The sequence below is a fragment of the Orbicella franksi genome, chromosome 15, assembly GCF_964199315.1.
Source record: "Orbicella franksi chromosome 15, jaOrbFran1.1, whole genome shotgun sequence".
NCBI classification, from domain to species: domain Eukaryota; kingdom Metazoa; phylum Cnidaria; class Anthozoa; order Scleractinia; family Merulinidae; genus Orbicella; species Orbicella franksi.
In genome coordinates, this window is record NC_138159.1 from 13,301,853 (window position 1) to 13,328,411 (window position 26,559).

The following is a 26,559-nucleotide window of genomic DNA, read 5'->3' on the forward strand; positions in this document are numbered from 1 at the left end:
GTCATAATAAAAAAGACCTTAAAACTCTCAGATTTACAGTTGGGGATTTGATTGTTTATTCAAGAATGAACAACGTGACCGTCTCAACATGACATGACTGGTCAACATGACCGGCAAGTGAAGTTTTTGGCCGGTCAAGTCGCCATTCTGGCCAGACATTGCCCATTGATCGGCCATTATTTTGATCCCTGAATATTCATCAATCAAGTAGATCTTACATCTACATCTGTAGCTACTGTGTGACAAAAAATTTGCATCTCTGATTGGAAGGCACTGAATGTCAGAGGATGTAGAAGAACTAAACTCAAAATCTGTGGCAGTAAATATTCAATGTTCACTATCTCCTACATTGTAATATTCATGCACAATAAATCAAACTCCTATCAAACAATGTTTAAATAATAAGTCAAGTTATTTGCAAGCACGATTTGATTGTTTCTTACGCACACTTATGCTCTATTGGTGGACAAAGGTACAGATGATGTCATAAAAATCTGTTTTTGTTTCTTTGTGATGTATTACGAAGCAGATAATGATGTTGTCATGCATCTGTTCAGTGATAGATCACAGAAGACATCAAAATGTAGTAAGAACATCAGTGACATGCCTGAAAAATTCACAGATTCTGTGACACACTCTGGTAATGGCTTACGTGAATATTTTTTGTTTTACCGCATTTTGATGTTATCTGTGATCTACTCAAGGCATGAAAAAACCTAGGTCTGATTTCCTCAGCGAAGTAAATTTTGCTCTTGGGCAAGTGAAAATAGAAGTTCAGTGGCCCGGTAGGCAAGTCAAATTACAATGTAGCCTCAGTAGTCTTGTGAGTCTGACTAAAAATGCCAGCTTGATAAATGATAATTTCCAGTCATTCCATTTCAAAACTTAAGACCTAAAGACTAAAGATTAGTCAATTATTAGGTTGAAAGCAAGAATTAGTTGGGAATCCGCGCGTACTTCATTCGCATTTGTCCTCTGATTTCCTTACTGGCCACCACACTGGCAACTAATATTTAAGTGGGGGCAAGTGAAAACTGAAATTGACTGGCCCACTGGGCAAGTGACTTACAATTTTTTTTCCTACCCTGCTACAGATGCATGAACAGATGCATGACACATGAAACCTACATGTATTTGGTAAGAGCCCAATTTTGTACAAGTAAAATGTACAGCTGTAACAGGGCTCTAAAGTGCTGTCTCATCATCCCAGGGTAAGGCAATCGATTGAAATCGATCCATAAATTGATATAAATCAATAAATTGAAATTAATGTAAGTGTTATCAGTGCTATCAATCAATTCAAAGAAATTCATACTCACATGCTAGAGAAGTTTCAAGTTATCGATTTGATTTTACCAAATTTATCAGTCATTACAGAATCAATTGAAAGTTGGTCTCTCTTTGTTACTTCACATAAACTGTAGAAAAATTGTGTCCCTCAACACAATGTTTGATTGTAACTTTTTTATGTAGATTTCAAAGGCACTACCAAAGACCCCTAAAACATAGTCCCCGTCGCATGCTCTTACTCAGTTATCGAGAACAGATAATAACAGATAATAAAGCTCTTTATGCACGGCAGGTAAACATCACCAAAGACGATTCCACAAGCAATGTAACTTCTCCTTGATAATGACACATTCACAACCAAAGGCAAAACGAAATGTATACGTATCTTGACGTTACTTTACTCTACTCGTTGAATTTATGCAAAACTTGCTTACCTGTTGTTGTTGTTGCCTGTAATCGCTATCTTCAGCTTCTGGGTAACGGAAAACTTTACCTTGAAACCGTGCACGGTGACGAAGCGAGGGTAGAGTGGATTTTGGCCCGCTAAAACAGAGCTCGAGTTCGATGCAAGTTCCAACGAACTGCCAAACATAGCGGGAGAACCGAGAGAACCTGGTACCTAACATGAAGACCACTGATTCCATTCTCGTCCCCAGTGCTACTCGTCTTAAAATGTCGTTGACGAGTAGCTCTGGATGTACCCAAAAATTCGAATTTTTTCATTGGCTGACAAAAAATGAATGCGCAGCAGAAGTGAAAATTACAAAGCTCTACGCATTGCATTTTACTTCCGGCCCGAATGGCGGCACCTTTGCTCAGTTGACTCAGGCGCGCTTTACGAAAAAAAAGCAAAACAAATGGTGACCATTCCCGATCGATCCGAAGGAATCGTAAAAGTTTCCACGTAACCAAAGAAGTACATCGCTTGCAACGATGTAATTCTCGATCGTAATCATCTTCCTTTGTTGTAGCAGCCAAGAAGGTGGGAAGAAACGTTTAAAATTCTGAGAATCAACCAGCTAATACAACAATTACTTTGTCGCTGACCATACCCCAAGAAATCATAAAATTAAATTCCAATCGGCAGTGGGTTTCAAAAAACGTTTGTCTTCCTTTATGAAAAGCTCAAAAGGAAACTTAGAGCCTGGTGAAAAGACGAAGAAATATCACTCTTGCTGAGCAAATGTGGCACTGGAAATCCGAAGGTGAGTTTTCTCTCTCTGAAACATCAAGCAGATCAGATTCTAGCAGTCCAAAATGTATTGAATGATATTAAATTGCCCAAATGAGTCAAAGGCCCGTGTTATGATACTCTGCTATGTACTTGGATGATGTAGCAAATGGTCTGAACATGAAATTTGGTTTGTTTCTTCCACAGATTGTTATGTATGTATCTGTTACTACGTGTACCTGTTAAGAAGCTTCTGCTGTTATAGATATATATAGTATCTGTTTTTTAGCTCCCCTCTCTTTAATTATTGAGACCTCCCCTATAGTCTCCCCCCAAAAAAAACACACGAACAAACCTTTTGTGGTCAGGCAAGAGTTTAGTTTGCTTCAGAGCCCCCACCCAAATTTATTTTTTTTAATAATTTACTTGTGGAAATGATGAGTAAAGGAAAATAACCATAGATAACCATAGCTGAAATTTGAGGCTCTTTCCTCTCTCCCCACCTTAGTTAGGGAGCAACTGCAATTAGCAAAACTTTATTCCTTCACAATAACATTAATCAGTAAATAACAATAATTTATCATCAATGCAAATAACTGTGAACAAAATTAATATGGAGGCAATAATTATTATTTATATAACTGATGAACGAATCATCAGACTAGTGGGTTTCCAAATGTAATGTGGAAACTTTACTAAAAACAAATCAAACATTATAGGTGTACAGAGTTACATTAATATCCTCATAAGAAAAATATCATAATCTTTTGGTTAGCCTTTGAAAGATTATTTATTTCCTGCCATTATTTACTATTCTTTGTTAATTTTCAGACCATAATAGTGCGACACAAATTCTTCGAAGGATAACAATATATGGATAATTCAAATAGGAATGTTGCTCTTGCAGTTCAATAAATAATACTGAAAAAAAGGAGATGGAGATAGAACCATCGTTAATAGTAAAGCTATGTGGTTGATGTTCTGATCAACCACAAGAAGTAGAAAGTATGCATTCGAGATTTGTTGTTGTACATGGTCGAATAACAGGCCGAAGAGCCTTATTATTAGCATGAAGTAACACTAATATTGCATTATTTCCCATTCATTTTGTTCATCCAGTTTCCTAAAAAAAAATCTTCCATAATGTGCACTGTGGCACACCAATATGAATCATTCTCTTCACACCAGGCACCTCTACATGTATACCAATGCCAAATACTAATTTTATAGTTACATCATTTTGGCTGTTTTATATTTTTGGTAACACCATGTACTCATATGGGAATACTGAAATAAATTGTTATTACTGTTGTTGTTGAAAGCACCCAAAAGATTAAGCTGTATATAAGCTGATTGAAAGGTTTAAAATGAACAAAAAAAAATTATATCAACAAAAGCAGTGGGGGTTGGGGGAGAAAATGGTGGGAATAGCCCTATATCTAGTTTTGTGATGTCTCCAGTCACAGAAGCTCAGGTGACCAGGCTTTTCTCAAGCCTGAATGTACAAAAATCATCATTAGATGTTCCAAATAAGCTAATTAAAATTGCTGCAGAGCCATTATGGAAACCCCCAGCAGACATATATAACCACTCAATAACAACTGGCGTAGGACTTTTATTTTTTTTTTTCACTGTGTTTACCTTAAGACGGTAGTAACCACTTCAAAAACCAATTTCTTCCCTATACCCCGGTTACCACACAGATACTTTTTTTTTCTTTCCATAGCCATATGCAAAATAGATTTCTCTTCTCATATTTATTTAATTATAATACTGATGTAAATTAATTCTGTAAATAGTGCACAATAAAAGTTGATTGATTGATTTAATTTGACAGTTAAATGATTGTGTAAGACCCTTTTTTGTAAAGAAAAAAAATAGAACAGAATGGGGTTACTTGAAAAAATGAGGGCACGATAGATCATATGAAAGTGAACACCTTTATTACATTCCTTGCAAGGAAAGATGAGCAAAACTCCAATACAACAAAACTTTCCTGAGTTCAACAGATTTTTATTCCGCTGCAGCTTACAAACCTATGTAGATAACCAGGAAGTAAATAGTTCTTACCATTAAAAAATTCTCCCTTTATCTATCAGCACGGCGTATATTTAAATCCTCTGGTCAGTGATGCAATTTCCACCGCTGATTTCCACAAACGCTTCCGTGTGTCCATAAACAAATTTCACCGTGTCATCCATAGACGTAATACATGTGGTATCCTGATTACTTTGCTTAAAAGCTTTAACAACTGCACCTCGCTCTTTAAACTTCTCCTTTTTACCGAATATGAAGAGAAGAAATAACAAGAACACAGCTATCGATCCCTGAATTTTTCTAGACGGTCCAACACAAAATGCGCAGCGAAATCCGTTGGTAAAATATTAGACAAGCTTGCAATCGTGTTTGAAGCGGCGACGGCATTTAAGGCCGCTTTCTACTCTCTTTTCAACTTTAAATCACCTATTTAAACTTCAGCGAAGTGAAAACACATGTCAATGTTCCGATCTGTTTACATCTGGAGAGTACACTCTATTCCTCTCTCCCCTCCCTCAGGATTAGTTTCTGAGCATGAGCAGATATGCAGGCCAAAATTACGCATGCGTTACCGGATGTCTGTAATTTACGGACATCCGGTAATGGCTGCTACCAGAGCCCTCCGTTTCTCCGACCACGTGACCAAAAGAAACGGAGGCTCTGGAGACGAGAATGCGCTGATTCCTGCTTGTTGGAGATCGGGCACTCACAAAGCTGGTATGCTCTTATAAAGGGACTAGGATAACAGTGATGGCAATGAAAGCACAAAACGGTAGAAATCACCAAACAAAAAAACAAAACAAAACAAAACAAAAAAAAAACAGTGAACATGCAAGGGCAGACTTAGTTGTATTAATCTTACTTGTAGAATGTTCATGTTTCGGAATATTTAACGCTCTAAAGCGATGATATTTCGTTCATTCTCAACGGTTCAGGGGCACAACTGTGACCTCGAACTTTCGCGATATGAGAAATTTAATGTCTGTTGTTTTCGGATTGTTAAAAATGTCATTTTGGCTACCGAAAAAAAGTCAGCTATCATTTTCGGAAAAGCGATAAGACCTAACGTTTTCGGAAAATGGACAAAAAAGCCCTAATAAGTTCGAGAATACTCAAGCTCCTCTAGAATAACCGAACAGATAATTTTTTTTGCGCAACCTAAAATTAACCTACAGAGCTTTGAAAGTACACCAGATAGCCTAAAACAGCGTTTAAAAGCATTCGAGAGAAAACGGTCGTTGGGTGTCCCTTATGGTTCCCTGCCTAACCTAACTCCGCGTCAGTTCAAACTCGATCACCAGGGCTCTTTCCGTCTTGAACTCTCACAACACGTGACGCTTTCATGGTCGTTCATGAATAAATACGTACGTGTCTGAGAATTAATTTTTCTCTTTTCTAGAGACGTAAGCTTGAGACGCCTGCATGTGCAGTAACAATTCTAGTTCTATTTTGTCGTTGTGGATGCGCGGAAAGTTCACAAGAAGACAGCTTAGTGCGGTGTCGATCAATGCAGCGATTTAGTTTGGTGCATACCTTCTAACCCAACTTCAATTTAAAGCACAGTACAGCACACACTTGGACTTTAGAGAACTTCAAATGCTTCAACGTAAAAGGCACCTTAATGGAGGCTTCACGGTAGGTTTACGGAGCTTTACGGCGGTGTTACATTTTAACTTTACGCGCCTTTAAAAGGTCCCATTTATATGTTCTCGGTTACCCGAGACAACCCTTTCTCTCTCTCTCTCTCTGTTGTTTTCACAGCCGTTACAAGGTCCCCCTTTTTAATTTACATGTTTTTAACAGGCTATTTACAGCCCCCCACCGCACCCGTGCAACTTCTAGGTTTTCCATTTACATGGTTTTTACATGTTTCTTACAGGCTCTCTTTCATTTACATTGTTTTTACATGTTTTTTACAGGCCCCCCTTTTTCATTTACATGGTTTTTATATGTTTCTTACAGGCCCCCTTTTTTCATTTACATGGCTTTTACATGTTTCTTACAGGGCCCCTTTTTTCATTTACATGGTTTTTACGTGTTTCTTACAGCTCCCCTTTTTTTCATTTACATGGTTTTTGCATGTTTCTTACAGGCCCCCTTTTTTCATTTACATGGTTTTTGCATGTTTCTTACAGGTCCCTTTTTTCATTTACATGGTTTTTACATGTTTCTTACAGGCCCCTTTTTTCATTTACATGGTTTTTACAGGGTTACAAACATAACATTTCCAGATTTTTTACAGCATTCGCTTGAATTATTTACACGTTTCTCACATGGTTTAGCAAAGCAATTTACATGTTTTTTACAAAGGCAGATACTGTAAAAGTGCGTAAAATATTTTACAGGTTTTTACATGTTCTTCAAATGATCATTGTCGACAAAGACAGAACATTTACATGCTGTACTAAAAGCTGTAAATTTCCTGTAATTTTATTTTACAAAACCCTAAGATGTAAATTGTAATTTACAAAGAATGTAAATCAAGATTTACATACTGTAAATTAAAATTGACATGTCCATGTAAATTTTCAACTTTTCCAGTGACTTCTGCTTTATGTGCGACGAATGGTGAGAGAAACACGTCAAATCGGCTTTGGACCTGCCTTTTACAGCAAATGAGGTTAGAACATTTCGAAATTATCAGCTCTGTGTCTATTTCAACTTAACATAGGTCAAGTCATGTGGCGCATGCTAAAATATACGTCTAACCCGTAAATTGAAATTTGACCAGGGATGGTCAAATATTTGCATTTTTAACGTACTTTGAAAAGCTCTCGTGTCGCTCACAATCATTTGCCCAAAGAAATTTTTACAGAAATCTGTAGACCATCCTTTTGCTATTCAACCACCAGAAGCTTAATCCATTTGAAGGTTTCGCACATGGTGAAAATTAATTATATTCACGAAGTACTTTTAAGTGAATGAAATACATGTCTTCGAAATTTAATTATTTTGCGCCCAAAAAGACAATGCAACATTCCCTAAAATCAACCCAGTACACATTTAAACATTGCACAAAAAATGTTTGAGTGTTTTAAAGAAGGAAGAATGGCGTGGTTTTGCATGCGAGGCTCTCAAACTTGCTTAATAAAATGGTGCGTCAAATGACGATTTTAACGGCATTTGGTAATTTGTATATTTCTTTGAAATAAAAGGATATTTTGCCAAAAAAACTATCCAGTAGTTTTTGTCATGCCCTAGCCTATCTACCATGAAAATATGAGCGAAATCGAATTTTCGACCCTTGCCGAGTTATTTTCCATTTTTATGGACAGGGACTCTTAAACTTCTGAAATATAACGATAAAAAGCAAAAATCTGAAAGTGATAAACTCAACGAGAAAATCAAGAACATCAGGCAGAAAATGGATTTCGATAAAAAAAATTCAAAATCTTAAAGTTTAAAGATAAAAAGCAGAAATCAAGAACTGAAAAACTTGATGATTTTGAAAAGATAACTTCGTTGAAATTATTCAACCTGTATAAAGTAATAGAAATAAGAAAAATGAAATTCAATAAAAAGTTTGAATGGATTGTTAGACATCAAGAAGAGAAAATAAAAATTACTTGAAGAGAAAACCATATATATAATTGTAATGATGAAATGTTACATAAAAAATTTCAGCCTTGGAAAAGCTGATTATATGAGAGTAAGATTAGGTCAAATGAAAGCTGAAACCAAATCATCTATATCACAAGGTGATTTGATCCATAAAAAATATCTCGAGTGGATCAAAAACTCGCCGTTTGAATCAAAACCAGCTGATAAAATCATTTTCAAAGTAAATGGTATTAGTTATAAAATTCATCCAGTTTATGATCTACATGCAGCATCAAAAACTGGAAATGTAATTCATATCATCAAACGATTACCGATGGATGGTCATCTTCATAAAACTGGTTATCTCTATTGCATGGTACGAAAATATGCCCAGAAAAACCAAAAAAGTTACCAAGTTCATCAATTTGTGTGGGAATCATTCAACGGACTTATTCCCGATGGTTTAGTCATTGATCATGTCAATGATATTAAAACAGATAATCGTTTATGTAATCTCCAATTGATGACACCACAGCAAAATAATAAGAAAGCAGCAAAAAATCGACATTATTCTTTTGTGAAGTATAATCATTTGAATAAGAAAAAAAGTCAAATCAATAAACTGCTCTCATCAAACGATTATGATTTTCAAAGTTTATCCAGCGCTGGGAAAAAAACTTCATGTTTGTGCTGGTTTAGTGAAAATGATTTGCGATAAAAAATATGGCCGTAAACATGCCTATTCCAAATTAGATGGTACCAAGTATTCATTGGAATATATCAGTGAATATGAGTACCAAAGACAAATAGCTGAAAAAATTGTCATTCGAATAAATACCCAAGATATATATCAAATCTTGGCTAAATAATAATAGCAAAAGCAGATGCATTAAAAACAACACACCGATATATAATGTCTTTATATAGTGTAGATTATTTTGATCATAACCGAGCAATGTTAATATATATTACTCGATTAGCGTTTATATTTTTACTAAATCTTTCATTGGTATCCAGCTGTTGAAGTCATCAGTATATCCCTTCCATTTTACTAAAGCTTGCTTTTTCTTATAATCTCTCCTGATGATTTTTTCAACCCGGAATATATCCTGTTTAGCTTTCAACAGCTCAGCATCATAAATCATAAAAACTCCCTTTTATTTCCTCACCATGGAGATCTTTTAGCCTGTATGGGATTGGACTCGTATATTGGATCTTATCGATTGTAAATACTTCCTCGGTCCAATTTGGGGTTTTCCTTTATCAAACACCTTTCTCTTATACTTGCTTATTCTAACCTTATCACTAGCTTTAAACTGAGGGGATTTCATCCTTGGTTCTGTGTTATTATTCAGATTAAAATAAAGAATTCCTTCATTCTTCTTTCGGCTAGCCTCAACAGGCGTCATTTTAATTGAACTGTGTTTGGTGTTATTATACTGTTTTAATATTTCGGGTAGAATTTCTAAATACTGCGTATTACTCTGAACAGTAAACTGCTTCCACATTTTGGTTTTTATCGTTCTATTCCATCTTTCACAAACAGATGATTTTTCCTCATTCTCGGTGGAATACAATGTTATTTTATTCTTGTCTAATGAGTCTTTCAAATGTTTGTTGTAATACTCCTTGCCCTTATCAGTCCATAAATATTGTGGTTTTCTTCCCTGTTTGAAAATAGATTTGAAAGCTTTAGTTACAGCTTCGCCCTGTTTATCCTTCAATGAAACAATCCAACCGTATTTGCTAAACACGTCTACGACCATCAGAAGATATCTGTAGCCCTTATTCCACTTGCTGAACTGCTGCATTTCAGCTAAATCAGAACACCATATTTCGTCAATATGATTGACTATCAACGCCGCCGAGTAAAGTTACGCTTTATTGGTTTATGTAATTCATCAGCTAATTATTCTTGCCAGTTTACCTCGCTCGGCGGCGTCTTCCGTTTTTTGGAATACCAAGACCCAGTTTTTGTTTTTTATTAAATCCATTTTGAAATCACTAGTTATCCTTGCAATCTGATTGGCTCTCAGTGGTGCGATTTATTCACGAATCGCACTATTTTTTGCACTAAATCGCATCTTTTTTCTCAGCCAATGAAAATGGGACAGTAAAACAAAACAACCAATCAGATCTCAAGATAAGTTTAAAGTAATCAATAAAATTTTAAGAAAATTAGAGGCAAAAAGCCATTGTGTGGAGAATCTCGCAACTACTATTGCCAAAACTTTGTTGTTATTGTAGTTTTTTCAAAAAAAAATTGACGAATTTAATTAATTATAGTTTCTGAATGGCGATTATGAGCTCCTTCAGGCAGAAGACCTACTTTAATGGAAGTTTCCAACTTTCAGTGCCCATTTTGACGAATATTTTGGTGATTTTTCTTCAACATCTGCTCAAGATCCGTATGATATCGAGTCCAGTAGAACATAAACAAACGAAAACCCCACAACAACAAATTCAGAGCCATCTCAAGAAGGTAAATGTTTCCAGGTTTGCGGTAGTTTCCAACGAGGCAACAAAAGAGCTCAACTCTGTCGCTGTGAATAAACATAGTTAAAATACGCCCCATCGCACAAGACAGTGAATGAGCGAACGTCTTACGAAGCCGGTGCCACTCCCGCCATCTTTGAAATATCTTGAAACAAATGGCGCCGCAAAAACTTGACAAGGTCCTGAGTGTTGAGTCCTACGCCGAGGTCACAAAAAGAAAAGGAGATGATAACGAGCTGGACTCCCTTAAAATCATGCCATTAAACGGTGTTTAAAAGGAAAAAAAAACGTACTATCCACTGGGCATCGTGCACTCGAGGGAGTTTCACAACTCAAAAGAAATCCATCGCAGAATTACACAGGATGCATCTTCAAATTCCTTCTCCAAAGACAATGAAAGTCTCAGCCTCAACCACAAAAGAAAGGAAGGCCTTCCATCATTGATTCAGGCGACGAGAACTGAACTTTTGTACCTGAAGCAGACTATTTTCGTTCTAATTTCAGAACTGCTTGTTTCTTTGTCATGCTCGAATGAGTTTTCGTCACATGACATCGTTTTGCATACTAAATGAGACGTAAAGGCGTTTACGGTTCCGCTTTTTTTTTAACAAACCGGCTACTGGGACCAAAAATCTAAAACTGAAGGCGATAAAATCGTGCGATTTCAAAATGGATCTAATAAAGTGGCAATTGAACTTCGTGTCGTGCAATTTTGGTCTGAAATCATACTTGTGATTTCAAATCGAACTCGCGCTGCGCGCTTGTTCGATTTTGAAATCACTCGTATGATTTCAGACCAAATTGCACTCCACTCAGTTCAATTACCATTATTTATCAATCAAAAATCGTGCTGTTGATCCCCACTTTGGCATTTCACCATATGGAATCTCGTCCAATGATGCAACCATTTGCCTATCACAATCTCCCTTGTTTTTACCCATATCATAACAAATATCGTGGTAAGCAGCTATTTCATCCACTTGGTTATACGGCTGCACATGCCACTTTGTTACTTCATCAGTGTTTTTATCATATTCCAGTTGTTTATCAAGGGGGTTATACGGTCCCATATATTTGTACCTTCCTGGTGTCCATCCTGCCTTTGGTTTTGGTATTTTACCAATTACTTTATGGATATCTAATCCTTTTCCTTTTCTTTTTTTTTGCAATTGCACGCATATCTTTTTGAACTCTCTATGCCTGTTTTATCGGAAATTTTAATTTCACACTTTTGTCTTGTTCCCATGCTTTTATCATGTTTTCTATCTGTTTTTTTTTTGTCAGATATAATTCATTTTTTTGAACAAACTCAGGTATTTCACTTGGTTCAATTTTAGTCATGTGAAAATTGTCAATAGCACCTCCCTTGTACATATCCGCATCAAGATCCATTCTGTCAGTTTTATACTTATAATTTGGTCTCACTTTGGTTGATAATTGATCTAATGCTTCAGATCCAACTTTTTGAATAACAGGAGTTGCTTTTTTAATCGCATAATTTATCGCTTTCTTTTGTAATTTCGGATCTCTCATGAATTCAGAAGCATAATATCTTCCAGCTTCTGTACCTTTCTTGGCTAAATAAGGAATTCCTTTGCTGATAAATAATTCAGCAGCTGTATCACCAACGGAGCTCAATATACCTTCTCCTCTCGTTCTTTTTCAGCTTATTCAGTTAGCTTCGCAAGCTCGTAGCCTAAATCCATTGGTTGAAATATATTGCCCCCACCTCGTGAGGGCTGACTTAGTTTAAATTCTTCTGTTTAATAAACCTGGTTTTAGTTATTCCACATTCAGCACATTTACATTTCATCATCAATCTTCCATTCTTGGCTGTGACATATTTCTCACTTCCTGGAACACATTCTGTTTGCTTTTTCTGTTTTACACAATACGATTTCATATATATTATAGATTATATAATATTTTCAAAATATTTCTCAATAAATCTCTCACTTAAAAATACTGTAGTTGTAGTCAGGCATAGTAATAAAATGTTAAAAAGTTGTTGTCACTGACTTAAAAATCTTAAAATAGACGTTTCGGCTAAAATACTATAGTCTTCTTCAGTGATGAAATGAATGTTAACGGCGTCTAAATGTAAATGAGATGTTTATAAGAATGTGAGGAACTCGCTAGGGATTAATTTAGCATTTTGTAAATGTCTGGAATATGCGCGTGGTCATTAATTGAGTTCGGTTCGCGAATGGAATGCCACGCTTCCAAGAACAATCTACCCGACCACAAGAGACAGCGGTCTATGACCTTGACATTATTAAAATCAAATTCGTGGTTGTTTTTCATACAGTGTTGCGCCAAAAGAGAGTTCTTGTCACATATGAGGACGGCTCTTTTATGTTCTTTTGTTCTGGATCTCAGTGCTCTGGATGTTTGACCGATGTAAAATTTTTCACAGTTTTTACAATTGATTTTATACACGACACCAGTTGACAGGTCTTGACCGAATTTGTCCTTCGGTTTCTTCAGGATCGAACCAACCGTCTTGACGGGTTTATGAGCAACATTTACGTCGACATTTACGGCTTTGTTACTTTGCCATATTTTCAAGGAACCTCTTTAAATTGCAAGAACTTTGAGACCGTTAACATTCATTTCATCACTGAAGAAGGCTATAGTATTTTAGCCGAAACGTCTATTTTAAGATTTTTAAGTCAGTGACAACAACTTTTTAAGATTTTAAATCTCTCATTCTTCATTGTATCATGAATATCGAATACTTTCAACAGATCAGAGTATGATTTCCCTTTATTCATCTCGTTTAAACAGTACAAACAAAAGTAACCGCAAGTAGTTGTCATGAGATTTTGGATTTGATTATTTTGGTGCAATAAAGTTAGGTTTTTTTTATCCTTAACATATGTTATGGCCCAATGAGATCCACTCATATATGAAGGTTCAAGATTGTAAATAAATAATGCTTGCTTATGATTATGAGGTACTGATTGATCTCTCGATAAAACCTCATTGATTGGTATTCCGAGATACTTGCACCATTCTATTAAATCATGGTTACTCATTGGAATATTCTTCTGAAACTTGGTTTTTTTAATATTCCTCCTATCAAAGGAATTGAATTGAACGGGCTCTTTTTTCCTAATAGTAGTCCCTTTCCTGATCTTTTTTTTTTTGCTTCATAACCCATTGTTTTATCCCAAGTACCAATGATTGGTGGTGGTGGTTGATACATACCAATCTGTGGCGCGGAACCACCTTTTGATTTTGGTAATGGTGGTGCTCCCATTTGTGGAGCGCCCTTACCCTTGATAAGTTTACTAACTAAATCAACAGCTATTGGAACACCTATTGATGTAAGCAAACTACCAAGAAATCCACCTGATTGAACTCTTGTTGGTCTTATCGTAAGATTTCCACCCGATTGTAAAGCGTTAACAATATCTTGCTTCTGTTTTTCAGCCAAAAGATGTTTATAAGCTATCAACTGATTGATTTAGTTTTGTGGAATCATGAAACCACCTGTTTGGCCTCTTCCCGTTACCTATTTTACAACTTGGGAAGCACCTTCTGAAGCTAATCCAGCCATTGCAGATAGTCCAAGTGTTTTTGCTATTTGAGGTGTAAAAGTACGACCTAAACTTAATATGCTTGTCAACAGATTGCCTTCAACCTGGTTTCTTATATTAGTCTTAGCCAGTTTGATGTCCATTCCTTTATTCACCTGTTTATTCTTTTTTAATCTTTTGGCAACATTCTGTGGAAAGTACAAAGTGTCATTTCCTGTTAGTGCATCTTCTGAAAGCCTGAGAACAATGGTTTCACGCTTATGAAATGCACTAGCAAGATTCCTTTTTTTCTGATTTGGTGATAATTTCACTTTAATTTCAAATAATTGCGTCATATATTATGTATGTTACATAAAATTACACGATAACTAAATCATTTCCCACTTTGTTAATCACAACCATCTCTTCATAAAACACAATTGCGTGAACATTGAATGCAGCTGCTGGAGCGGCATTTATTTTGTATCTGAAAATTAATTGTTTGGGATCTCTTGTAACTTTTTCTGCTTGGTTTGTTAAATCAAAATATATCATTCCATAAAGACTATTAAAATTAGCCAGATTCAGTTGTGTTCCAGTATTGTAATCGTTTTTTCGTTGTGCATAAGACATGAGATCGTTGAAAATTCTCACCTTACTTTCCGTATCATACTCAGTTTCAGGATAAAAAATACCATTTCCATATTCTAATCTGCATGTTGTCAGATAACTATTAACATCAGCAGCATTCATTTTAAACGTATCAAATAAGTAAGGATTTTCTGCCACGACATTGGTTTTTGCTTGTTAGAGATAAACAAAAATATGTTTCACATTATCCACACTTGCTGATATTTGATAAAAACTACTTGCTTGCGAACGAGCAGACATTTGATACATTGTCCTAAGATAGGACCATTTGGTTTCTTTCAAAAATGAGCTGACGAAATTGTCATATAGACTATCTATCTATCTATCTATCTATCTATCTATCTATCTATCTATCTATCTATAGAAGAAACTGTATCTGTTCAGAGAAATAATAACATTGACATCAGCATTTCCCACTGTTAAAGTTCGTCTTGCTTCAAATCCTGCATTCTGATTAGCATTAGCAATCTGATGGTTGGTGTCCAGATACCAAAGACTGTTTTTTTTAACTGATCTGCTGAAATCATCGGAATATTCCAACAGATTTTTAACAAAAATAACCTTGTGGAGATTATCTGTATCGTAAACAATTTTGCCAGCAGATTTTATCATAAGATGATTTATGAAAGAGTGTGAGCCATTGACGACTGTAATTCTATCACCTCCAGCATAAGCTCCTCCATCAGCGAGTTTTTGTACTTGAAATTGAATTTCAAAATACGCATTATACCAATCATAAAACGCTGATCTATCGTTGATTGTAAATTTGTATCCGTTTTTGTCTTGATGTTGACCATTTACTGGTGCTATGATTGCATCGTCTAACTGGTTTCTGACCGGTTCATTTCGTTGTAACATTCCACTTGATCGAAAAGCCATTATGATATTAGTTTAAATAAAAATCAGCGTTTTAATCCTTGTCTTGATATTAATCGATTCAATATCATATCAGTACTTTCTTCTTGAACAGTTGGAAGAGAAGATTTTAATCTAGTTGGTGTTTTTTGTCTCATATTTCCCAATCTCCTCATTATCAGATCACCTGATTTTTCTGCTGCTTTTTTACCCAGACGTTCACCAGTGTGTTCTACTCCAGATGTTATTGCTTTTTTCATCAATGGTTTAGCAACAGTTGATGCCAAAGCCCTTATCGGTTTGAATATATTGTCAACAATTATACCTGATCCTTTGTGCTTATACACAAATTTGCCCATTTCAGGGTGATAAATTCATTTAAAATCATATGGTTTCATAATAATATATTACATAATTCTTTTCAACAGTAAGCTGAAAGCTGTATCCGCACCATTAAGATTTACCTGTCTTCTTTTATCATCGTTTATATATATTCTTATGTTTGAAATAGTGTTCTTATTCACTGGATTAAATGTGACTCCTCGTGGTTCCATGGTGAAACTGTATGATGGTTTGAGGATGCTGGTTGAGAAAGAATAAATTATAGCGGAGCTTCAGCGCGCGAAGCGCGCCAGCGAAGCACCATGGGTAAGTAAAGTTGGTAACCCATCAAGCCGAGAAAATTTGGCTATGACGTCAGCGAACGAGCGAGCGAGCGAACGCCGTCCGTACAGACTCTGGGGGAGGGGGAGGGGCGTCTCGCGGTAGCCCTCACGGGGAAGCTAGGGAATGCCATCTGTTCTGGGCAGGACTTTTCAGAAAAGTCAGGGAAAAAAAAAACTTATTTCTATTTGTTATGTTAACAAACGATCGGAGGGGTTGATCTAACGTTTTCAAGATAGGGTTTAACTGAAGCAGAACGTGAAAGAGAACGGCAGAGAGCAGGGATTGACAGCCAAAGAAGTGGCGAAGAAGATCGCGAAAGAGGGGGCCAGGGCTAGAAAGGAGGCGAAATAGTACTGAACAGTGCTGTGAATTAGATCGAGTTAGGGCTAGAGAAAGGATATGAAATAATACCGAACAATGCCGTGAGGCAGAGCGAACGACGGCTATAGAAAAGAGCTGGAATACCCGAAAAATTTACTCAGAAGACTACAGAACTTCGCGAGTCGAGCTAGATGTGCGCCGTGCAAGAAGTCACACGATTTCATCAGGTGATCAACAAGAGAAATCAAACGTGTTTCTTGTGTTTAGAGGAAAAAACACAGCGGGAAGAGAGTAGTTGATTCGTTGATCTATCGAAAAGATTAGTTCAGTTCAGTCTTCGCAACTTTTGCTGGAAGTTTCTGCCTATAGGATTCAAACTGAAGTGAACTGCCAAATTGTGGTAAGTGACTTTGTTACATAGAAACTTTCGCGTTTTCCATAAAAATTATGTAGTTGGTTCGGCGAGATAAGCTTAGAAGTTAAGCTTATATCTTCAATAGGAGTTTTAAAGTCTCCCTGATTATCTGATTTGGAACCATACTGGGAGAAATTTGATAAATTTCAAACAATAAGACTAGAGTCGTTGAATATAAAGTTGCTTAGTTTTCTGTTGTTTTTCGCCGTATACCGATAACCTCACGTCTAAAAGTAATAAAACTGTATTTGTAAATACTGCCAGGCGAGTTTTGAAGTTTTCTTTGTGTTAGTAAGGACAGCCGCTTTGTAGACTGCTATAATTTCTTCTTCTGTTTACCTTTGGAAGAAGGAAAACCATCGATTTGCTACCCTTGACAGCTTTTGACGCTCTATGTTGTCATGCACTCTGCGTTTACAAATTATGGAGACTTCCTCGTTTTGTTTGGTTAATTTATTGGGTTTAGTGAAATGTTTGGCTGAATTTCTTTTAAGGTTATTGGTAAAAGACTGGTAAAGCCACGGCTGAAAAAAGGACTGCAAAGCCGTCGGCGAAAATAATATTCAAATTACGCTTTGGCGCGAATAATGATTAAACTTGAACACCGCAAGTCTTTGAGATTTTGGACGTTTTCCGGCTTCTAAATGCATTTGTTGGCTTTAACTGGAATGATAATAAATCTTAAACGAATTTTCTGTAACATTTCTGGTATCCTTCGTTTGATTCAGGTGTAGTGATACCCATATTGTGTTTATGTAGTTTTCCTCGGTTTTGTTGTTGTTGTTGAAATGTCGAGTGGATGATTAGTATTACGCTAGGCTTGCTGGTGCAGCAAGTATGGAATATAATTTTCCAAAATAGTAAATCCATACACTCTTCTGAAACGTGGTAAATTGCTAACAGCACCTCCATATTCCCCTTTTGCACATGAACATGAACTATTTTTTCTACATCAATCAGTAACCCTGCATGCAGAGAAAGCTCTACACGGAGACGATTCCATTGGTGCCACTGCATTTGGGGATACACGGTCCCTATTTTTCAATTTTTGGGGGGCTTTTCGTGTTCAACTTTGGTGCATGTAGGATATATTTTTTATCCATTTAGCTGTAATTCTACTGATGTCTTAATTAAACATATCTTGGATTTGGTTGACCAAATGCACATATGCATCAAAACCTCCGAGTGTGTTTAATTGTCTACATGTAGTGAAGGCAAAATATGTGTAGATGGTATAACTTACTTATAGCTTACTGATTAATTTTTGACATAATTTAATTACAAAATTATATATTTGATGGAGTCACCCAGTAGTTAACAGTCCCTGTAGTCCACAATCTTCGTGGAGAAAAAAAAAACATCAATTATTGAAGTTGAATTATAAAATTATTAATGGTAGCCCACATGTAAGTGTTCATCCACAAAGTGTTATTTTTACCATTAATGCCAGGGGGAGTTTTTCATTGTGAATGTTGCAATGTTGCAGTGGATCTCATTATATTCCTGTATGCTGTTCTTAATATTGTACAGCTGTCATACCGTTAACCGTATCTTTTTTCAGTCACTTTTGGGAAGTGTCTTAAGGCTATGTAGAATTCCAGTATTTTTTAAAAGGTAGACAGTATTAATAGCATATTTTATGAAAAAAAAATGAACTATTGATGGATATACAGCATGAAGGCAAATAGCAATGCACGATTATGTTACAAAATACATGTACAAATTCATGCCACCACTGAGTCAATTGTAAACATTGTAATATTTAGATTTAGCCAAGCCTAAAAGTGGAGCTCCTGGGCCAGGTTGCTCAAAGCCCGAGTAAGCTAACCCAGGATTTTGATGTGAGTTTTGTAACTTTGAGATTTTTTTTCTGTGTATAATGTCTGGCCTTCTGTTTTGAGTTTCAATAATCTCAAACTACATAAAACATAAGCAGTGAAAAACATTAGTATACCTTCTGAACAACCCAGCCCTGATCAAGAAGTTAACCTAGCTTGAGCCCACGATCCAATAGAAAACCAGTACTTTGTCAGCGGTCAACTTTTCAAAAAACAGGTGACCTTGATGAGCTCAACCTGAGCCCGTGATATGGTCACATAATACTGGTCAGCAGATACCTTGTTTTGACAGCTGTCAATTGATCATGACATGGATGTCCAATATCATACATGTATGATTAAACTATGGCCGCCATGTTCCGTGGCGTTGGCTTTGTTGGGCGCACCTGCCATGATCCACACTGCTAGACATGTTGACCATGAAAAAATAGTTCTATGGTTTTCTATTTGTATGCGTGCATGTGCTTCTGTTTCTATAGTTATGGGACTCCGCTTGGTGGCGGCCCCTGGGAATTCTGCTATAAAGGTGGCTGTGTCATATACTGTTTCACATAAAATGGAAAGAAGCAATAAGTTCATGGTTTAAGGTTACCGTATACCTTGAGAGGTGTTCTGCATCCAACAGAAGTAATTCTCCCCTTTCACACTGTAATGTAGCTACCTAAACCCCTATATCAAATTAAAGCTTATAGAGCTGGTTATCAAATGAGACCAAGAATTTTGAAATAAAATGAATTATCCAGTTATCCAGGCCCCCTAAGGGGAGTGTCCAAATCACCTTGAGAAAGCTACAGGTCAATGCAATTTTTTTTGCCAATTTAATATGTTACTCAGGTTCTAGACCCAAAGTGCTTAAACATTACAATATGTCTGCATTTTGCCATATTCAATTTCAGTGAACACAAAAGCTACAGAACAATTTTGAAATAGGATTAAAAAAATATATGAAGTGATTGTACAAAAATCACTCTTGGGAAAAAAAAAATTCAAAATAAAATATCCCCTGACGTGTTTTTGTCGTTTACATGTCAAATTAGCTACATCGCTTAGATGCAGGCACATGGTAACCCTAAAGACACAGCATTTACGACAGTGATTCTAAACTATATCCTTATTCTAGATCTAGACTACACAATTATATCATGGTCACTCAAGACTGCATAACCTTCATGATCTAAAGGCAAGGACAAGATCAGATCTACTGACTTTTTCAAAAAGAGGAAGCTTGGGATTGCATAACCCCAGATATGCATGTTTGCCAAGATGACTTGACATCCCAATTTGTTTATATTTTGTTTTTTCTTTAACCAGCACATTCAATGCAGACTAAGGACAACAAAAGAATACCACTAACTGGAATGCAAACAGTTTTAAGACCTAAATGGAAGATCAAGATGTCTGTAATTATTTGGACTAGGACAGTAAACATAAACTGAGAAGAACGTTGAAGCCACTAGATGGAATGCAAACAATTCATAGACACTGCAAAAGTGTTACTCTTTTCTTTTCAGTCCAGACTGAAGTGTCATCATGTTCAAGATCATATATTTCATGAAAAGGTTGCAAGGATCATATTTGAAATAACTTTCCTAATAGGCCTATTGCAGTAGTGGATGACATCACCCCAGCAAAGACAGGAAGATCTTTCAGTGTCATTTGTTGATTGCAATTATACAAAGTAAGTAAGAGAGATACCAAGTAAGAGAGACATGTTAATTAAACTTTGACAATCCTACCTGCAAGACAACTCAGAAGACTTGCATGAACTCTTCAGATCACATGAAATACATCAAATGAATGGTTCTTCATCCTTCTCAAACAGTACTCGACAATCAATGACACAAGATGCAACTATGGTACTGACAAACATGATGCCTGTGCTAACCTTTCATGAAAGCATATACATTGCTGATGAAAACTTTAAATAAGCATAAAAGCAAATGACTTTTAATTAATTAAATTAGGAAAAAGTAGACAGAGTTCTAGAGCTGTTATTCTTGGTTTGCACTGTCACACAAAAATTAATTTGAATTGACCATTCAGTGGATAAATTCAAGACATTGTGATGTTATAGGAGATAAATAAAGAAGACACCTTTCCAAGTTTTAGCTCTACAGGCTGTGCATCTTCCCAAGTTTCAGATATTTGTTGAAATATTTTGCGCAAATTTACAGAGCCCAGTATGAAACTGCCATGTTGGTGTACCTCCATTGTACACCAACATTGCAGCAGGCAAATGTTGTAAACATCTGGAAGTTACTTTGGATATCTAGGTGGCTGATTAACTGAACTGAACAAGCAAACATCTTAATATTAAGCACTTTTCCTAATACTTTAACTTCTAAAAAGGCTAAAAGCCACCAGATAAGTAAATATTTTTTGACAAATACTTTCGTAGCTTCATGTTACGCACCACCATAACTCTGAAATTCAAAATGTGCTTGTTTCCAGACAAAGTAAGCTATTAAGGTGAAAAGTTGTTAAAAGGTATAAATTTACACCCCTCTTATGCCTGATGAGGATAAAAACTTTAACTGGTGACTCTTTAGTTTTGGATTTTAGAAAATGATCATGTCACGTGCAAATGAAGACTATCCTTGAGGTCAGATTGGGTAAGATTTGAGTCCTAGATTGAATGGTTTTTTTAGCATGAACATCTCAATATTGATTTTATTTCAAACAAATTAGAACCTAGAAGTTCACTAAATAGCTTAATTATTTAAGTACCTGTATTACCTGTAAGGCTTATAAGCCAAGGGAAAACAGCAAGTTCAACTCCTTCTACATGTACATGAAGGAGTTGTTTGACTCAAGAAAATAGCTTTTAGCTTCTGAACTTATTAGCTTGCAAAGAAAGTCATTTCTGATAGCACAAAGCCTAGCAGCTCCTTGGGAAATTCTTTGAGGAAATTCAAACTACAGAAGTACTGTGAGAGACTAAATCTTTTGGGGCTAGCAAGAATGACTTTTAGACAAGTACATCATAGTTACAGCTTACTGAGAGGATAGGCCAAAAAATTGGTTTTCATTTCTCCACACCCTGCTTATACTTAGTTATACTTTGCGAGATGGTGCAAACCGTTCCAGCAGAAGTGAAGAGCACTAATTGTATCTTCAAGTTAGATACAAAAATCTCCAACTTTACACAAGGGTACACTTATCTATTAACTTTTGATATTTTGGGGGGAGATATGGTAGAGATTTAGGAACTGAGTAAACAAAGGATATAATGATTAATTATAATGCTGTCTTTCTGCTTAAGGAGGCAATTAGAATGTCACCAAGCACAGGAGACAGTTTTGTTACATGATCAAAAATTTCCATTACATTGAAAATGCATGCTCTTTTGTCAATGATCAAATCTACAGGTTCATATGAATGTCCTAAATATAATGGGTGACAATTAAGAATGTCTGAAAAATTAACTACCATGAAAATTGATGCTTGAAGTACAAACAGCCCTATGCATTTTAAGCTTGCTTGCCAATAGGAGAGGAGTGATGTGAGTAAACAATTGAAAATCTTTTATGTTGTACTTTCTGGTTGTGACTCCTGCAAGTCAAAACTATATAAGACACAAATACCACTAACAGCTTACTTGTTAGGGGTACAAGCAAAATTTCCCAATAATGTATTCTTAAAACGCAGGAAACACTATCTTTTAAAGAAATACTTATTACAGTCAAACTCACAAAACCGTGAACACCTAAAATATGCCTGGAATGTTTATTGTGTAATAACCAATCACAAGTGAGATCTCAAACCACATAAACCACAGAACAAGGATGTATTGCATAGGTCATGGAACTATAAATTCATGTATAGTTTTGGTTTTCGCTTTGTCCCAGGATAAACACTCTGTCTTTATATATTACTGAAAGTCCAAATAATTGCTATCCTTTTGTATCAAGAACCACATCCAGTGTTTAGTTTGTGGGATTTTGAAAAACAAGAATCCCCCGACGCTTACAGTTACTCAAGTGAAGCGATGGTTAATTTGACACAGCTATAAATAGGGATGAATAAAAATTTAAAATTTTGGTGGTTTCGCTTACCTTGGTATCATCTTTGGTTAAACTAGCAACTCAGTTTGCTCTCCAATAACTGCAAAGGTACCATGCACTTCAATTGTACAATCTTATAACAGTGGTTGGCCTTTTTAGGGACAACACAGTATAGTACATTGGCCAAAATACAAATAGTCCAAAAACGAAGAACAGTCTAGAAAGTAAATTTAACAAAGCCTGCAATGATTACAGAATGGTCAAGCCTTATTATTGTTTTAGTAAAGCAACACATACTTAGTATAAGCTTTTGCTGACAAGGATAGTACAAATCTGGAACGATATTCCCACACCTCTGGTTACCGTTGTACTATCTAGTGAAACCACAACCTGCATGCCTCTTGTACGATTTGTTTGTCAAATAGAACCAATAAATTGTATCCATTTGAACATTCTGCAAACAGAATATAAATGGACATAAATAAATAAACAAATTAATCATTCAAAATTATTCCATTAAATTGCTGTAACTAACATAATAGCCACCTACTTTGTTATAAACTAAAACTAGATTCTAACCTGGGACCTACATAAATTTGATTACCTATGATATTTTGAACTTTAACACCCAACATTTAAGTACATTGTATATGGGAGTAGACTCTTTTTCCTTTATGTTCTAAAGATACTAATTTATGCACTGCATCATTTACTCTGTACTGATGATACTGCTTACAAAATTCCAACAGTTTAGCTGTTCTATATATTTAAATGATTCTGTGGTTATTTTATGAAAGGCCCTGTACGGTCGAATATTCCTTGATGGCCTATGTAATTTAGTAATGTACAAAGATGTTCCGATTTCACTTCCACTTTGCTGGCAATCAAATTGAAAATCGTCGGTGTAAAACGCAGACTGTGGACTGCAAACCGGGGTAAAATGTAGACTGAGAGTAAAATGCAGACTGCAGACTACAGACTTCATAAGTACATATCGTTTTATAATAATAGTATCAGGCGCTGGTCTTAAACATGATTATTCAGGCTAATTGCAGCGAAAGACTGTACTCCGGTCAGCTGAGTCGCGCTCCGGTTAGACTGAATATCACTCCAGTTGCCCTGGATATCACTTAGGTTAGCCTCCAGTTAGCCTGTTTTCGCTTCGGACTCAATTCGCCTTTATCGCACAGCAGCCATCTTGGATTGACGTCATGTACTTTTGACACCAATGCGAGGCCACGCGTGTAAAGTCAACTTCCGGCGATCGAGGTGACAAGGCGATCATCTGCAATCATGCCCGACGGAGATCACTGTTGCGTGCCGCAATGGAAAAATAATCGCGCTAAAAATATTCCAAATCATACCTTTCACCAATTTCCCAGTGATGAAGCCATTCGAAAGCAGTGGGTTGTCAAAATACGGCGAGATGTGGGCAAAAGTGTCCAGGTAAGTTGGTTAGGTTATCGATGTCATTGTCGCGCACATGTATTTACATTAATTATTATGATCTGGTCCATCTACAGATAACAAACAGCACAAGAGTATGTTCTGTACACTTTAAGGAAGCGGATTTTCAGACAACTTTAACAGGGAAGCGTGTTCTGGAGAAGCATGCAGTTCCGAGTATTTTTCGCTGGTCAAGATCACCCAGGAAAAGAAAATCTCCGACAAAGCGAGAACCACCGCGTGCACGAGTGCGATTGTTTGATGTAAGCGTGCCATCGCCCCCTGTCACTGTGACAGGTAAATATTGTTGTCGGTATCTCTTTAAACATTCCTTGGTTAAAATCGTAAAATAATCAGAAGTATTTTTATGTTTTTCATTTTAATCCATAGCATCAACTTTCGGCCAAGCTTCTGGTGAGGAAAGTTCTATGGAGGTCCAACCGGAACTGTCATCCTCTCCTGTTGTTGTAGACTTCCCCGAGCCAATATACACTGTCACTGTCACAGGTAAATATTGTTGTCGGTATGTCCACCAGATTGCAGTACCAAAACTCTGAAGAAATCAAGTACTCGCTGACTCAGCCATGACGTTTCAACACGCGTGGCCTCGCTTTCATGCGAAAAATGGTGACGTTGCATCCAACATGGCGGACTGTGATTAAGGCGAATGGTCAGTCTACATTTTAGTCTGTAGTTTGCAGTCCGCAGTCTGCGTTTTACACTGACCGAATAAAAAATCTAGTGTAAAATAAGCTTACTTACACTGTAACATTGTAATCAACCCTAAAGCCTACCACTATCAACAATGAAAAATATCAGATGGCTTACCTCTTAATCTTTTCAAGAAACAGGGCGTATCTAATCGATAGAAATCGATCATCGAAAATGTAATCGATTAATCGATAATACTCGATAGTACTCGATATTTGTCGATTGATTAGTCAATTTAATCGATTGAAATCGATAATCACAAATTTTTTGTCACATCGATGGAAATCGAAAATCAAAAACGTGATCTGATGTTATCATAACAGTGCGTAACATTTACCTTCAAGCTTACCTTCGAATCCGCTTTGTTGATAAAGATGATGTTACTTCTTTCTCCAATGGAAGCTACTTTTCTTATTTTTTTTTTCACCAGGATCACTGTTGTAAAGCTGTTTAAAGCAATATTTCAGCAGATTTCAGCCCAGCAATCCTATGGTGCTGTGTACTGTGTACTCGGATCGATCTTTGCTGTACTTACGGGTATTGAATAATGATAACTAACAAACAAAACAAAGGAAAACTTGTACTCTAGAATCATCAGAATCGTGGTTAATATCGGGCGTCACTACTGTAGAAATTGGCAAACTGTCGTCCGTTCTCCGAGAATTTAGAAGGGTAATTTTCGAGCGCTTATCGGGACTGGGGAGGCGCGCATGGTGGCTTACGGAGCGCGGAGGGGTCGCGGAGGGCTTATTTAGATTTGTAAGTCGCTGACCACCAAAACGATAACCTTATGCAAACAACATCTTTAACATCTGCCAATAAATACACTATAAAAGAACGAATTCTCGTAAATTCTCGAAAACGTTTAGAGGATCACAATTGTGGAACGGCTTACTAACCGAATTGAAGAGAACGAGAAGAGGACTCGAGATATCGTAACAACAAGTATGACTCTAATTGTGAAGGCGGAAACGATAGTTTCGTAACAGTTGCGTTGTTCATGTTTTAATCCTTTTCAGTTTCAAAATTTATTAAAAATTCTATAGTCAATCTTAAATAAAGCCGTGTAAAGGGAATGCTTATCAGTTCAGTTTGGACTACTGTGTATTTGTTCGGGTGAGTTGTGACTCATTCTAGCGTAAAACTGAGAACTTTATGAAAGAGAATCTTCGTCCATTTTCTTTTCGATCATTGTCGAACAAATCGATACAATCGATAGCTAATTACAAAAATCGATCAAAATCGATAGTCACAAAGACGCAAGTGATCGATTTCTATCGATTTCCAATATTAATCGATTGATTAGTATTGATTACGATCGATTACGTTCGATTTCTATCGAGTATCGAAAATATCGATTAGATACGCCCTGAAGAAAGTACCTATTCTTGTGTCAACATTTCATGGCGTTCAACTTCGAATTTTTCTGTTGCGGATCTTGTTAGACCTTTCGTGAACACGTTGCTTATGATCTGACATGTTTATAACTGAGCGTTAATTTTTCCGATACCTAATAAAGAGGAAAAATCACTTGAAACCTAAAAACTCTGATCAAAATGGTAAAATCCGACGTGTTTTGCAGGGTTATATACTTGCC

The 26,559-nt window shown here is 36.4% G+C and overlaps 1 long non-coding RNA gene across 1 annotated transcript in view; it reads right to left on the minus strand.

Moving 5' to 3' along the window:
* The window catches only part of LOC145470199 (uncharacterized), a 3,997-nt gene extending 944 nt beyond the window's left edge, over positions 1-3,053 (minus strand). Inside the window, exon 1 of the long non-coding RNA XR_014042454.1 lies at positions 1,725-3,053. This is a non-coding gene — a long non-coding RNA (uncharacterized LOC145470199). The remainder of the gene's footprint in view (positions 1-1,724) is intronic.
* Between the last annotated feature and the right edge of the window lie 23,506 nt (positions 3,054-26,559).